We start from the raw sequence: 13811 nt of genomic DNA on the forward strand, positions 1-13811 counted from the left end.
GAAGGGAAAAGGAGTTTGACAGTATCTGTCAGCTAAGTGCTGGTTTCTCTTTTCTCATGATTTCTTGTAATGGGAACCTCTCTGCTTACATTACAGGGAGACCCTCCTTATATACAGAGAAACAGCACGGGCCAATGATGTGGTATCAGCCAGTGGCTGAATGGTTCAGAATTCAGGTTTATATAGGGGATATCACAAAACACTTCCTTCACGATCATGTAAAATTATCACTTCACATGTTCATTTTGTAGTAACCAAATGCCAGATTCACCATGTGAACAAAAATTTAGGTCAAAGAAAGAGAAGTGGAGGAAAAGAAATGTTGTAGCAAAGACCCAACCTACAAAACTCCATGACTGCAGTGATCCAGGCCAGAGTCGCCTTCTGAGGAGCTCCTCTGAATCCCAGGTCCTTCATCTCACCTGTAATTTGTAGCAAATCTTGGATGGAAGTCCCCTTAGCTTGGTCTCCATAAAAGAAGAAGTTCCATTCACCCTACACATTGGGGCCTGCACACCAATTAAAAGCTGAATCTGCTTCCATGATAGAGATGCTGATTTTCTGATGTCAAAGCTGAAATTACCCCTCTAAAACTAAACAGGGTAGCTTTTGGTAACCTAGGCAGATCATATCAGGGTAATTAAACACTAACCAAAAGCAAAGGGCAGGAAAGGGGGATAAAAAAAATGAGTGTGTATCATAAGAGTTCTAGGTGCATGTTTCCTAACACTCACCCCAAATATGGGGAAATGAAAATGAATATTGTTCTGTGAATTTGTTATTCCTGTGAATAAATAGAATTTATTCTATTAAAGAACAGAATATTCATGTACAAAGAGCATGCATATATACTTCAATCATATCCTCTGGCAATTTTTATAGTGGACCCACTTGTAAATTTTCCCAGAATATTCATTGTATTCATTACAAGCTAATGGTTTATCAATTTTGTTTATCTTCTCAAATAATCAGCTTTTAGTTTTATTGATCTTTGCTATCATTTCCTTCATTTCTTTTTCATTTATTTCTGATCTGATCTTTATGATTTCTTAACTTCTGCTAACTTGGGGGTATTTTTGTTCTTCTTTCTCTAATTCTTATAGGTGCAAGGTTAGGTTGTTTATTTGAGATGTTTCTTGTTTCTTGAGGTAGGATTGTATTGCTATAAACTTCCCTCTTAAAACTGCTTTGGCTGCATCCCGTAGGTTTGGGGTCATTGTGTTTTCATTGTCATTTGTTTCTAGGTGTTTTTTGATTTCCTCTTTGATTTCTTCAGTGACCTTTTGGTTATTAGTATATTGTTTAGCATCCATGTGTTTGTATTTTTTACAGTTTTTTTCCTGTAATTGATATCTAGTCTCATAGCGTTGTGGTCAGAAAAGATATTTGATACAATTTCAATTTTCTTAAATTTACCAAGGCTAGATTTGTGACCCAATATATGATCTATCCTGGAGAATGTTCCATGAGCACTTGAGAAAAATGTGTATTCTGTTGTTTTTGGATGGAATGTCCTATAAATATCAATTAAGTCCACCTTGTGTAATGTATCATTTAAAGCTTGTGTTTCCTTATTTATTTTCATTTTGGATGATCTGTCCATTGGTGAAAGTGGGATGTTAAAGTCCCCTAACTATGATTGTGTTACTGTCGATTTCCCCTTTTATGGCTGTTAGTATTTGCCTTATGTATTGAGGTGCTCCTATGTTGGGTGCATACATATTTACAATTGTTATATCTTCTTCATGGATGGATCCCTTGATCATTATGTAGTGTCCTTCTTTGTCTCTTGTAATAGTCTTTATTTTAAAGTCTATTTTGTCTGATATGAGAATTGCTACTCCAGATTTCTTCTGATTTCCATTTGCATGGAATATCTTTTTCCATCCCCTCACTTTCAGTCTGTATGTGTCCCTAGGTCTGAAGTGGGTCTCTTGTAGACAGCATATATATGGGTCTTGTTTTTGTATCCATTCAGCCAGTCTGTGTCTTTTGGTGGAAGCATTTAATCCATTTACATTTAAGGTAATTATCAATATGTATGTTCCTATTACCATTTACTTAATTGTTTCGTGTTTGTTCTTGTAGGTCTTTTCCTTCTCTTGTGTTTCTTGCCTAGAGAAGTTCCTTTAGGATTTGTTGTAGAGCTGGTTTGGTGGTGCTGAACTCTCTCAGCTTTTGCTTGTCTGTAAAGGTTTTAATTTCTCCATCAAATCTGAATGAGATCCTTGCTGGGTAGAGTCATCTTGGTTGTAGGTTTTTCTCCTTCATCACTTTAAATATGTCCTGCCACTCCCTTCTGGCTTGCAGAGTTTCTGCTGAAAGATCAGCTGTTAACCTTATGGGGATTCCCTTGTGTGTTATTTGTTGTTTTTCCCTTGCTGCTTTTAATATGTTTTCTTTGTATTTAATTTTTGATAGTTTGATTAATATGTGTCTTGACGTGTTTCTCCTTGGATTTATCCTGTATGGGACTCTGGGCTTCCTGGACTTGATTGACTACTTCCTTTCCCATATTAGGGAAGTTTTCAACTCTTCAAATATTTTCTCAATCCCTTTCTTTTTCTCTTCTTCTTCTGGGACCCCTATAATTCGAATGTTGGTGCATTTAATGTTGTCCCAGAGGTCTCTGAGACTGTCCTCAGTTCTTTTCATTCTTTTTTCTTTCTTCTGCTCTGCAGTCGTTATTTCCACTATTTTATCTTCCAGGTCACTTATCCGTCCTTCTGCCTCAGTTATTCTGCTATTGACCCCATCTAGAGTATTTTTCATTTCATTTATTGTGTTGCTCATTGTTGCTTGCTTCCTCTTTAGTTCTTCTAGGTCCTTGTTAACTGTTTCTTGCATTTTGTCTATTCTATTTCCAAGATTTTGGATCATCTTTCCTATCATTATTCTGAATTCTTTTTCAGGTAGACTGCCTATTTCCTCTTCATTTGTTAGGTCTGGTGAGTTTTTACCTTTCTCCTTCATCTGCTGTGTGTTTTTCTGTCTTTTCATTTTTCTTACTGTGCTTGGGGTCTCCTTTTTGCAAGCTGCAGTTTCATAGTTCCTGTTGCTTTTGGTGTCTGTCCCCAGGGGCTAACGTTGTTTCAGTGGGTTGAGTAGGTTTCCTGGTTGGGGGGACTAGTGCCTATGTTCTGGTGGGTGAGGCTGGATCTTGTCTTTCTGGTGGGCAGGTCCACGTCTGGTGGTGTGTTTTGGGATGTCAGTAGCCTTATTATGATTTTAGGCAGCCTCTCTGCTAATGGATGGGGCTGTGTTCCTGTCTTGATAGTTGTTTGGCATAGGGTGTCCAGCACTGTAGCTTGCTGGTCGTTGAGTGAAGCTGGGTGTTGGTGTTGAGATGGAGATCTCTGGGAGATTTTCGCCGTTTGATATTACATGGAGCTGGGAGGTCTCTTGTGGAGCAGTGTCCTGAAGTTGGTTCTTCCACCTCAGAGACACAGCCCTGACGCCTGGCTGCGGCACCAAGAGCCTTTAATCCAAACGGCTCAGGATAAAAGGGAGAAAAAATAGAAAGGAAAGAAAGGAAGGAAGGAAGGAAGAAAGGAAGGAAGGAAGGAGGGAAGAAAGGAAGAAAGAAGGAAAGAAAGGAAGAAAGAAGGAAAGAAGATAAAATAAAGTAGGATAAAATAAAGTTATTATAATAAAATATAATTATTAAGAAGAAAAATTGTATTTAAAAAAAAAAACGGGTTGGTCTAACCCTAGGACAAATGGTGAAAGCAAAGCTATACAGAGAAAATCTCACACAGCAGCATCCACATACACACTCACAAAAAGAAAAAAGGGGAAAATAATAGTATATCTTGCTCCCAAAGTCCACCTCCTCAACTTGGGATATTTTGCTGTCTATTCAGGTTTTCCACAGATGCAGGGCACTTCAAGTTGACTGTGGAGCTTTAATCCGCCGCTTCTGAGGCTGCTGGGAGGGACCTCCCCCTCTCTTTGCTCGCACAGCTCCCGGGGTTCAGCTTTGGACTTGGCCCCGCCTCTGCGCGTAGGTCGTCCGAGGGCATCTGCCCTCCGCTCAGACAGAACGGGGTTAAAGGAGCAGCTGATTCGGGGGCTCTGGCTCACTCAGACCCGGGGGAGGGAGGGGCAGGGAGGCGGGGCGAGCGTGCAACGTCAGAGGCCGGCGTGACGTTGCACCAGCGTGAGGCGCGCCGCGCGTTCTCCCGGGGAAGCTGTCCGTGGATCCCGGGACCCCGGCGGTGGCGGGCTGCACGGGTCCCCGGGAGGGGCGGTGTGGAGAGTGACCTGCGCTCACACACAGGCCTCTTGGTGGCGGCAGCAGCAACCCTAGCGTCCCACACCCGTCTCTGCTGTCCGTGCCGACAGCCGCGGCTCGCGCCCGTTTCTGGAGCTCCTTTAAGCGGCGCGCTTAATCCCCTCTCCTCGCGCCCCAGGAGGCAAAGAGGGAAGAAAAGGTCTCCTGCCTCTTCGGCAGCTCCAGACTTTTTCCTGGACTCCCTCCCGGCCAGCCGTGGCACACTCACCCCTTCAGGCTGTGTTCGTGCCGCCAACCCCAGACCTTTCCCTGGGATCCGACCTCTGAAGCCCGAGCCTCAGCTCCCGGCCCTGCCCGCCCAGGCGGGTGAGCAGACGAGCCTCTCGGGCTGGTGAGTGCCTGTCGGCGCCGATCCTCTGCGGGAATCTCTCTGCACCCCTGTGGCTGAGCTGTCCTCCGCGGCTCCGGAGCTTCCCACTCCGCCACCCGCCGTCTCCACCCGCGAGGGGGCTTCTAGTGTGTGGGAACCTTTCCTCCTTCACGGCTCCCTCCCACTGGTGCAGCTCCCGTCCCTATTCTTTGTCTCTGTTTATTCTTTTTTCTTTTGCCCTGCCCAGGTACGTGAGGAGTTTCTTGCCTTTTGGGAGGTCTGAGGTCTTCTGCCAGCGTTCGGTGCGTGTTCTGTAGGAGGTATTCCACGTGTAGATGTATTTCTGATGTATTTGTGGGGAAGAAGGTGATCCCCATGTCTTACTCTTCCACCATCTTCTCTCCTCGCCTAGAGCATTTTTTTTAATGCAAAGTATTGGATAAGAAAATTGGTGAGTATTCCTACTATCAAAATATAGGATTGGGCTTCCCTGGTGGCGCAGTGGTTGAGAGTCCGCCTGCCGATGCAGGGGACGCGGGTTCGTGCCCCGGTCCGGGAGGATCCCACGTGCCGCGGAGCGGCTGGGCCCGTGAGCCGTGGCCGCTGAGCCTGCGCGTCCGGAGCCTGTGCTCCGCAACGGGAGAGGCCACAACAGTGAGAGGCCCGCGTACCGCTTAAAAAAAAAAAAAAAAAAGTCATTATGCCCATGTGTTTAATACTGGTTTTCTATATTATTCCTTTGGAACTTCATTTTCTAAAACTAGTCATTATGCCCATGTGTTTAATACTGGTTTTCTATATTATTCATTTGGAATTTCATTTTCTAAAACTTCCTTCCAATTTTAGAGTCAATACACATTTAAATATAAACGTAAATGTAAATATAAAAGTAATGATAGATGCTTAGATAACTACATAGATCTACGTAGGTCGATCAGTATGCAGGTAGATGGATGGATGGATGGATGGCTAGATTGCTGGATTTGTAAGTAGCTAGATGGACAGATCATTAGATTTGGTTAGATAGTTGAATAACTACATAGATCTAGATAGGTAGATCAATATGTAGGTAGATGGATGAATGAACAGATTCATGGGTAAATAGAAGGATAGATGGATAGCTAGATAGCTAGGTTTTGAGATGATAGATAGATAGATACATACATACATAGATACACAGATGCATAGGTAGGTAGTCAGTCATTCTCAAAGTGAGTTGTTTGCTCTGGGGAGCCCTGGGTCACCCGCAGATACTTCTAGGACAGCTGTGTGTTCAGTTCTTTTTTCTTAATTATACAAAGATGTTAGTTTTCTTTTGCAACCTCATTCCGTCCCTGGAGTTTTCCAGAAGCTGTGTTCCACGTGACATTACAATGGATTGAACATAGAAGCAGATGTGAGAATCTAACTGCCTTCTATTAAGACAGATATTATAGAGATTTGCAAAATGAACTATAATATCAGTATTGTGACTACTTTTTCTTAATTTAGAAACTGTCGTTATTTCCATAACAATGTGTCATAAATGAAGAAATGTCATGAGTTTTTATTGTTACGTGTAAATGAGTTAAGAAGTATAAATTTTTCAGTTTTAGTTTCTAACTAAAATTAAATGATTTAACATATTTAAAGCAACCAGATTAATGCATACAAATGTTCACTCTTAGATTAATTTTCATGAAATGCTGTAAAGCAAATCCTAGATGTGTTTTAATAAAGAAAATAAAATCCACTAGCACATGAAATTAAAACGTAACAGACCAAAAAGACACAGCAAGATCCATTACAAGAGTGGTTTTCGTTCTTGCTGTAATATTTTGGCATCATGTTAACACTAAAAAATTCTATGTTTGTTTCATTCTCTGCAGCTCTCCAGATGAGCCATTTCCGTTTCTCCAACCCATATTTTGATGTAATCTCACAGTGATTTTAGATCTTCTGCTGTCAGCTGCTAGACAGTTCAATTCAATGAGCTCACTGTCAGAAACAAAGAAGGAAAGGAGAGAGGGAAGGAAGGAGGAAGGAAGGCAGGAAGGAGGAAGAGATAGGCGGGGAAGGAGGGAGGGAAGAGAGGCGAGGAATAAAATACTCCACATTGCCTGCTCCTGGCTCATCTAAGATACTGGGATGTGTCGGTCCTTGACGAACGGATGACATGGAAACATGTTCTCAATAGTGTCCAGTAAATGTTACAGCGTAGACTTCAGAGTCGAAAGTTGCGACTTTGCTTCCTAAGTCTCTCTGGACGGCTGACACTGCCTCCGTCACTGGCACACCTGCTTTTTTTAAGCAGCCGTGGACTGAACCAATGTGTCTGTACTGTCTGCTCTTTGCGGGCAGGCTCGTGGCTCAGCCCCCGAGCGGTCCTGCTTATTTATTCATTGACAGTTGAGGGGCACCGAAGCTGAGAAGGAACTCCAGGACTGAATCTCTCGGCACCAGCAGCATTCTCACCAGTGCCCATTGACGAGGTTCAGGTGAGAGAAGGCTTTTTACGCGTCCCATCCTCTGAAGGGATGTTTCCTCCTTAGACGTAGTAGCAATTTTTGCTTCTTTACCATGTACGGACACACAAAAGACATACTATTGTTGGACGTGTTTGCACCCCAAGGCATTCACCGTGATCTGTACGAGGGGAAGAAAGACACGGTTTAGTTGACCAAAGGGTTTTGTCACACTATAGCAATAGCCATTTTTTCTGCAAGCAGGCAGCAATCACTCTGTAACACAGTGACACACACCTACCAGGAAATCTGTAAGGACCCGTTGCTCTGTTACCCTGGCAATGGGTACTATTTTAAGTAAAACTGCCTACGTGTACTGTGCGTCAAGGATGAAATATTTATTCTGCAATGCAAGAAGTTGAATCCCTGCAGAAATTTCATGTTATGTTTAGTTATGTAGGGACTGTCCATCCTGTGTTTCATGAAGTTCATGTATGTCAGTTAAAATAAATAGCCTCAAAATAAGTATTACAGAGTGTAATATACATATACACATATATAAAATATATATAAATATAAATGAACCTGTAATATTTTCCTGTAACCTTTACCTTTAAAAATAACTGAAAATCTCGCTTTCTTTTCCAAAATAACATTACCAGGGAAAGAATATTATTTCAAGGACTCGGCATCATGTTGAGCTAAGTAATTTCCCAGTGTTGGCATGGAAATAGTGAAACGTAATTAATTACAATTCCTTGAAGCAGAGGGGCTCACTGCCATCTCCTCGCTAACACCACAGGCTTTTCTTCATATTAGCACTGTTTCATCCCCGGTGCGAGATTGATTTGCATGCTAGTTCCGTCCTCAGGTGGATGACAGCCAGAGATGATATCCTTTTTTTTGTGACTGCTATGCTCTCAGGGACAGCCTGCTATCAAGTATGTAAACATTCACTGAATTATTCCCAATAACTCGATAGCCCTGGCAGAATCAGGCTTGGTCAGGATGGTTTTGGAGGCAAGTAAATTCAACTTTGAGAGAGAGAAAGACAGAGACAGAGAGAGTCAGAGAGAGAGAGAGAGAGAGAGAGAGAGAGAATGAATCTTCCCTAATCTGAAATGTATAACAAATTGCCTGGACTCAGGCGTGGCTCCATCCAATGGCTCCCATACTGGGTACCTAACTCTCCATCTCCCGGTGCTCCCTGCCTGTGTAGAGGCTTTATTTTAGGCAGGGTGTTTCTTCTGTGCACGTGACATCACGACCACCCTTTCAATTCTGCAGCTCCAGGGCAGAGAGACCTTTACATTCTCACGTTCCCTCAGATCTCCTGCAGTTCACGGGCACGACGCAACTGCAGTCACATGCTCAGTCCGAATCGAGCATTGGAGGTTGTGCACACGGAGAGCCTTTGCTCAAATGCACACAGTGGGAGCTGGAGGGTGGGGAACCCCCTGTGAGAACCACTGGGTCTGAGTGTGGGCCGGATCCAGTCACAACTCAAATCTCCGTTTGAAAGCAGATGTGGGCACGGATGTCTGGCAGGCGGCAAGGCCAGCTGAGCTCCGCAGAGCAAATACAGAGTGTGAGGTTTGAAGGGATCCACTGTTGACTTTCTCTTCCCTTCTGGATGATATCGGATATATCCTGGCTCTATAGAACATCTGGAAGGATATATCCTGGCCCTGTAGAACATCTGGAAGGATATATCCTGGCCCTGTAGAACATCTGGAACATAGCCTGTGACTCTGCCTCTTTAATGCATTCCTGGGGGGATTCTCTTACAGTGAAGTTTGAAAGCACACTCTCCAAGCCTCTCGGCATTTCCTTAGCCAGCTCCTTGCATTCTGGCTTTCTATAATAATTCAAGCGTGAGGTACAGTTTTAACATAACATTTGTTTTTATTCGTCCAGGCTGCTGTAACAGAATACATAGATTGGCTGACTTATAAACAACAGACATCTATTTTCCACAGTTGTGGCTGGTGAAAGTCCAATATCAAGGCATCAACGATTTCATTGTCCGGTGAGATACCTCTGTCTGGTTCGCAGATGGCTATCTTCTTGCTGTGTCCTCACCTGGCAGAAGGGGTGAGGGAGCTCTCTGGGGTCTCTTGTGTAAGGTCACTAATCCCATTATGCGGGCTCCACCCTCGTGACCTCATCACCTCCCAAAGGTTCCACCTCCAAATACCATCACTCTGGGCATTAGGATTTAACATATGTATTTTGGTGAGGCACATTTAGTCTATAGCACTGTTTTCTTTCTAACTCTATATTATTTCTGATTATTGAACAATCAATGTGCCAATCTAATTTATCATTAATTCCTTTATTATGAACATTCAATAGAATCCTTTTAAATAAAATGTTTAATAAAGTTGGTTCTAATAGTTCTAAAATTAAATATCCAATCTAGCTGGAAACATTTTAGGTTTTTAAAATAAGAAGTATTAATAATCTTCGATCATTATATATCAGAATTCACAGATTTTCCTTATGTTAAAAGTGATTACAAAAAAAAGTATGATAATCCATTGTTATGGAATCCAAGGGTAGACCAGATTATTTTTTTCCATAACGGTGATAAGTTTTTCACCATTGTCCGTGGTTTATTTTATTAGTTTTCTTTCCTCTGTCCATATCCCCTTGAATGTAACCCCCAAAGATTAGATATCTGTGGCAGGTTGGTTTACTGATGTGACCCAGACACCTAGAACAGGGTTGGGAATAGAGGCCAGATTTAGTATTTGTTCACTCAGAGAAAGAAAAATGAATCCAATGAAACATGACAGAAGCGTGAGGAGTGGTATTTACACCCAAACCTCAAGATAGTCACTGTTATGTAAATCCATAATAGATCCTTGTAAATCCATAATAGATCCTTCCGTTTCGCCAGCTCCCACCCTTTGTTCAAGGTGTACGTAGAAATGTTAATAGGATCTGAAAAAGAAAGAGTCTGAATGGGATGCGCAATAAACGAGTAAATGAGAGAAAGAACAATTTAAACTCCTGCTAAACTTCAGATGATCTGAAGGGCAAGAAATAAGCTGCCATTAAATCAACTTCTAGGTCATCTGTTTCTGTATTTTCCCAAAATTACATGTTGTATGTGTTTAAATCCAGAAAGGCTTCACTCTTAAGAGTTACATTCGCACTGCTTTTCACGCTCAGCTGCAGTTTGTAAAATCCTGTGACAGGAAAAGTGCAGGTAAAACTTGTTTCCTCAGGTTAGCAAACTGAGCTAAATTACGCATCGACGTCTTACATTCTGGCGACACTTGAGTGAATTAGGAGACATTTTAAAAACACTAAGAATGAAAATGATTCAAATAAGTTTTGCCTCCTCAGTGTAGTTGAATAGAACATTAATGCTTCCAAGGAGACAATATGCTCTTTCAAAAGAGGGATAAGCATTTTCATTATGGGAACCTGTACATTAAGCTTGGTTATTCCTTTAATCTCTTGTATTGTCTCCTACCGCCCCGCAACATTTAAGCAATTCATTGTAAGTCATCCCGTCTATTCATGTCACAAAAGCAACTGCTTTTTAAAAAAAAATTTTTTTTTGGAGGACAAGAAAGAAAAAGCTTGTCTGAATAATAGCATCCAGATATTTGGTCCTTAACTTCTTCAGTACACCGATACTGTTCTGATGTATTTGTGATTGAAACAAAGTCAATGATATTGCAGCTAGCTGAATAATTCCTACACAAGATGTGGTGGACAATTTCAATGTATTCCTTTAAGGAGTTTTTTTTTTTTTTTTTCTGTCTCTCATGCAGGCTAGTGATCTTTCTTTCCAGACATAGATTCAGACCTTCAGATCGTGGTCACCGGAACGGTTAGGAGCAAGTATATCACTAAAAGCCAGGCGTTTATAAAATCTATAAATACATAAAAATAGTTCCAAAGGATCGACCAATGAATAACAGATTAGCTAACTGCCCAAACCAGTAAATCTCAAGTATCACAATTTGTTGAATAATAAAGAAAAAACCTCTTTATTTTAAAAAGGGAATATAAACATTGTAAAATATTTGAATGGGACAAATGATGCTCTGAATACGTCTATAAGAGGTTCCCCCCCCTCCTCTTACCATTTTTAATGGGCTCATTGGACAGTCCTCTTTACCTTTAATTGATAATAAATATGACTGTTCCACCAACGAACTGCGGCTTGGCAGTGGTGTGACACGTCATTGTCACTTTCCATCAGGGACAAATAAATCAGATCCCCTGACTGTGAGGCCCAGTGGCATTTTTGAAGTAACTAGGTGTGCAGTTTATGAGGACAGCATAAGGTGAAAAGGAATCAAAGTTGCTTGAACAAAGCCTGGAACAGTACTTAAGCTGTGAACTCCATCAAGAAGGCACAGGGAGCCTCTTGGAGCCTCTTGGAGCCTCTTCTCTTGCTTATGGAGATAAAATAAGGAAGCAGCATTGAAAGAGGACAGGCAGAGCTGCCATGGAGACACTAACCAGACAAGGGAATGGTCCCCACTGAGCAGGAAGACCCAGCAGTGCAAGGATAGTGCTGAGGAGGAAGCCACGACGGCTAGATTTGGTCGGGAAGCGGAGGACATCAAAGCTGGGTCCTTTGAAGAAACAGGGATTATCCATGTTCCGCAGAAGGATGGAACTTGAGGCTCGGGGCTCCCTGAGAGAGGCCAGACTCGGAGGGGGAGCGAGGTGCCTACTAGTGTCTAGGGCTAGCCTTGTATGGAGCTGCAGAGCAGTTAGGGTACGGCCACGGTCAAGGTCCCAGCTGCAAAATCCACAGCTCAGCCAGCCCACAGGGGTGCAGAGAATGGGCCTGGCATACCCAGGAAGCCCTCCGCTACAGAAGCCCTGCTGCCCCGTCAGCATGAGCCAACCGACCGCTGCAGGGCTGTGGAATTGCAGGGCGCATGCGAGCTGGTCCCCTCAGAGAACAGACCTCACGTAATACCTTGCAAGAAGCACCTGCCTATGACGGTGAGTCTAGGTGAGCAAGGGCAGATTCCAAGTTGTTGCATTTCACACGTGTCTCTTTCATACTCCATGTTTAAAACTTTACAGTTGAGGTCTAGCACAAGTACAGACTAGTTTACTAAGTGCTCCGTGCGGTGGATTTTTCACAAAGTGAAAGCGCCCAAACTAAGAACAAAATGATCCCAAATCAAGAAACAGAACAACTGTCGCCCCTGAGAAACTCCCTTTCGTCTGTCCTGTAACTGTCCCGTAGCAACCATACTTTTCCTCTCTACCACCGTATGGACGTTTTGCCTGACTTGAGACTCCTCTGTACCATCACAGGTCTTTTTCTTCATGCATTCTAATGCTCAATCATTCTTACTGCTTAAGTTCCCTTGCATGAATGTGTGAAACCATCATTTGTACTTTCTTGTAGAGGGGCATTGGAGTTTCTCCTAGTTGGGGGCTATTAGGAATAATGGCCCTGTGTACGTAATGGATAGTCATGGTCAAAAGGAAGCATGTGAGAAGATAAGTGAATACTTTTTCTGAAGAAATTTTGAAAAAAATGTATTTGAGTCTAGGTTATGATGGTCTGTCCCGGTAGCGCTATCTGAAGGATTGTGTCAGTAGTGAATGCTTTTCCTCAACGGTGAATGACTTCAGGAAATCACGCTTGGGCTCCCCAGCCAGGATTAGTGGGTTGGTGTGTGGGAGGTGAGAAGGCCCCCAGGGCCCTCCGGAGAGAGTGCTGGCTGGGAGGAGGTCGGAGGGAAGACCCTGGAGGCCCCTCGGTCAAACAGGATGGCCATGTTGGTGGGCAACCAAGCCATTCCAGCAGCCGACCTGGGAGTCCATGGGACGTTTCCAGATGAAAAGTCGTGGCCTCGGGGCACGTGTACCTGCCTTTGGAGCTAACCCTGACTGACGTGTGGGGCAGACTCTGTGACGTGACCTTTTTAAAAATTATTATTATTAGTTATGCCGAACTTTTTATTTATTTATTTTATTTTACTTCTCTTACTGGATATAGGTGCTTTACAATTTTGTGTTACTTTCTGCTGCACAGCAAAGTGAATCAGCTATACGTGTACATCTATCCCCTCTTTTTTGGATTTCCTTCCCAGTTAGGTCACCACAGAGCCCTGAGTAGGGTTCCCTGGGCCATACAGCAGGTTCTCATTAGTTACCTATTTCATACATAGTATCAAGAGTGTATATATGTCAATCCCAATCTCCCAATTCATCTGACCACCCTTTTCCCTTATGGTGTCCATACGTTTGTTCTCTACGTCTGTGTCTCTATTTCTGCTTTTCAAATAGGTTTATCTGTATCATTTTTCTAGATTCCACATATATATGTTAATATACGATATTTGTTTTTCTCTTTCTGACTTCACTCTGTATGACAGACTCTAGGTCCATCCCCGTCTCTGCAAATGACCCCATTTTGTTCCTTTTTTATGGCTGAGTAATATTCCATTGTATATATGTGCCACAACTTCTTCATCCATTCATCTGTCGTTGGACACTTAGGTTGCTTCCATGTCCTGGCTATTGTAAATAGAGCTGCAGTGAACATTGTGGTACATGACTCTTTTTGAATTATGGTTTTCTCAGGGTATATGCCTAGTAGTGGGATTGCTGGGTTGTATGGTAGTTCTATTTTTAGTTTTTTAGGGAACCTCCATCCTTTTCTCCACGGTGGCTGTATCAATTTGTTCAGTCTGCTACCCGCAACTGAGGCTGCAGGAGGATAATAGACCAGCTTTAATGGAAGAAGGATAGGGTGTCACGTCACCTC

Source organism: Kogia breviceps, chromosome X (genome assembly GCF_026419965.1).
Source record: "Kogia breviceps isolate mKogBre1 chromosome X, mKogBre1 haplotype 1, whole genome shotgun sequence".
NCBI lineage: Eukaryota > Metazoa > Chordata > Mammalia > Artiodactyla > Physeteridae > Kogia > Kogia breviceps.